A 3248-nucleotide genomic window follows, 5' to 3' on the forward strand; every position below is an offset into this window, starting at 1 on the left:
CTTTAGTCATATTGTTTTTTTTCTAGATGAAAGGGCCAAAAAGATATGGAGGTCACCTCCACTCTTTCAAATGGAATTGTATGATTTTTTTAAACATTATGATTCTTCTAATTATTCTGTATATTGTATAAAAATATTAAGGTAGAGATATAAAAAAACTAATAATTTATGAGATATTTTATACTTTATTCTGGCATATATTGATATAAAATGTTAAATAATCGGAACCTATTGATTTTTTGATATCTCTACTTTAATAGTTATACACAGAATAATTAGAGGAATCATATTGTGTAAAAAAAAATCATACAAGTTCTTAAAAAAGTGAAGATGATCTTCATATTTTTGCCGCCTCTATCTAAAAGAAAAACAATACAACCAAAATACGTCTCCCTTGAAATCGTTCTACTTTCATCTGAAACATTTTTTCCTATCATAAAAATCAAGTGAGATAATTCAAATACTCGAATTAGGTAGGACACATTATGTGTGTGTGTGTGTGTGTGTGTGTGTGTGTGTGTGTGTGTGTGTGTGTGTGTGTGTGTGTGTGTGTGTGTACTATATATACACTACATTTTCAGTACATAGTTGACACTTTCTTTCGCACTTGTCATCAAAACTCGACACTGATCAAGAAATCTTTCTCGTTGTGAAACACCGAAGAGAAGACGAGAGACACGAAGCATATCGAAGCTTCGAACTGTTTAACGAGCCTGTTCGTACTTGCATCGTCAGTGGCACTCGCTCCCACCGCAATAGTCTCCTCCGCCACCTCCTTCTCTACCTCGTCCACTATTCGCTCAGTTCCTCCACTACCTCCACTTTCCACTCCTGTTCGAGGTCCTCAAGAAGAGGACTTCGCGAACCACTCGTCGAGAATCGCCGGTCTTTCATATCCGATAAGATGTTTGCGCTCTTTCAGGAGCCACTAGGCATCGATGCTTTGAGTGCAATCAATTATCATCAATAGTTAGTGATATCAGTTATCATCGAATGTTTTTAAGTACTTTTGAAATACCCTCAACGTGTGTCTAGAGTTATTTAAACTACTCGTAACTATTTTATTGCCATTTTAGTCAAGGCTTTGTAATTTCTTTTACTAACTTTTACTAACTCAGTAAAATCAATAAAAATATTAATGTACGACGAGTCAATACTAAACCATATCGATTGTTCTGTAATTGCATGAACTGTCAAAACTGTCCATTGACAATTATATATCTTTTTATATTTATTTTTCATTATGTATGTAAACGTAGACTCTAAGCCCAATTGCTTTTTATTTCTAAATTCTTGGTTTTTTTTGTGCCTGAGAATGTCTTCTTCTGAGGTGGTCTTCTTTTTGTTAAGGGATTCACAAGAAGAAAATTAGCCTAGAAAAGGTCAGATTAGATTAGACTAGCTTAGGGTTAAGTGATTTAGACGTCCTTCTCTACGTTGATGCTATTATGGCACAGCAAGACCGACAATTTTCGATATTGAGATAATAGCACAGGGAAGAGACCAGCGGAAAATCACGAGACTAGTTACCGAACATATATACTAATAGTATGCCCCGTTGTTCGACCATGGAAGATCGCTTGAGGCTCGAGAAGAACATTATGGATTTCACAGCGGTCGATTACGGACATTTTTCCGGCTCAAATTCTTTCGAGATAGCCAAGATTTACAGTGTCGAAATGGAATTTATTAATATATGACGAAGCCTGGGAACAGATAAAAAATAAATGTTCGGATATGTGCATCATGTCTATACATTCGTCATGTACATTAGTGAGATACTAACATTTGTTGCGATAAATTTTCCGAGGAAATTGTACCCGATAAAGCCTCCGGGAAATTTAAAACTCTCTTGAGCATGCGGAAAACCCACTTTCCTTTCACGAAATTCTACAACCGTGTTTCAACATCGCTAGTCCGATAAGGTTGCCACTTGAAAGAAGTTATTCACACTTTGTATTCACACTATAATAAATCAAGAACTCTAACAAATTACAGTACGATAATATGAGAGATACGCTGATAAAAATGCATTGATAACCGTAACAATCGTTCATAGATACAGCACATTACATAATAGTACTGATGTTAGTTATATAACTAAATGTAATTAGCTGAAAATAAATTAGTATCATTAGGAGAGAGTTGCCTTTTTCACGAACATTCATCTTTCACATCTCAAAATTTATAATTCTAACATACATGATATGATATTATGTTAACTATAGTATAAGGACATTTTTAATTTTTATTTATTAGAATATATCATTTTTGTCATTTAAATTTCGAAATAATTCATGCAAAATAATTAATTATTCTTTACTGGTCCTCATGATCGGGAAAAAATAGTCCCTTCGCTTAAAACTGGTTCACTTATAAGAGATATAATCCCTTGCAGGGGTAAGTACCGTACCTACCCCTGCAAGGGATTATATCTCTTATAAGTGACCCGGATGTATCGCGAGTAGAATAGCCAATTACTGGCGCACGCGTTTTTTTCTTCGGACCCTACTGTGATCGTTAAATTTAGCGGAATTATTTTGTGTGTTCCCTCCCAGCCACCATTAACACGCGGCCATTAATTTTCGTCTGCATAATAATCGCCGCGTGTCGTTCGCGTGCACGACATCAACATATTGTATATCAAGTTTACATTCAGATCTCGGAATCTTGTCGCGATTGTAAATGCCGAAAATTCTTGAACGAGCTGACAATGAACGCGGGTAAACTTAATTGTCATTTTAATCACTTAAGTCAGAAATACATAAAAAACGTAAGATAATAAGCAGTATAAACGAATCGGCCAATCACGTAGAAAAATAGAAAAGTGTATACTTTTTCTTTTTCCTTCTGTTAGAAAATTATAGTTGGTGAGAAGAATTTGATGGAGACGTTTTATTAATAGTAGATCTCTCAACTTGTTCATCGAGTATGCATAACGCGCTTCATTCATTGCAAATAAGAATGTGGGAGAGAACGTGAGGTCCTTAAAAAACCCTAGTGACCTAGTTCTCGATGATCTGATCGCAACGAATGGCAGTCTCTCGTTAGCTAATCGAAATAGCGGGGTCGAATGCCGGTAGCATCCTCTCTTCCCCCCTTTCCTCTCTCTCTCTCTCTCTCGCTCTCTACCGATCGGAGTGCGCCTTTCCTCTCCTCAAGGTCGTTTCCGTTTTTTCGCTCTTTACTACCACCCTATTTACCTCTCGAGGGACGTGCACATGATATCGCATAATTCCCGTACCTAG

At 36.3% G+C, this 3248-nt stretch overlaps 1 protein-coding gene across 4 annotated transcripts in view; it reads right to left on the reverse strand.

Moving 5' to 3' along the window:
- Nucleotides 1–3248, reverse strand: part of LOC108754226 (rap1 GTPase-activating protein 1-like) — a 117668-nt gene that overhangs the window by 99694 nt on the left and 14726 nt on the right. For 2 of the 4 annotated variants that reach the window (XM_018496388.1, XM_018496387.1), the window contains exon 1: nt 574–688. The exons of 1 other annotated variant lie outside the window; for it this stretch is intronic. The gene's annotated coding sequence lies outside the window, so the exon portion shown is untranslated. Of the gene's footprint in view, nt 1–573; nt 689–3248 lie in introns of those variants that run through there. One more of the 4 variants, XM_018496390.1, reaches the window with a different exon arrangement.

This window comes from Trachymyrmex septentrionalis, unplaced genomic scaffold (genome assembly GCF_001594115.1).
Source record: "Trachymyrmex septentrionalis isolate Tsep2-gDNA-1 unplaced genomic scaffold, Tsep1.0 scaffold78, whole genome shotgun sequence".
Lineage (NCBI taxonomy): Eukaryota > Metazoa > Arthropoda > Insecta > Hymenoptera > Formicidae > Trachymyrmex > Trachymyrmex septentrionalis.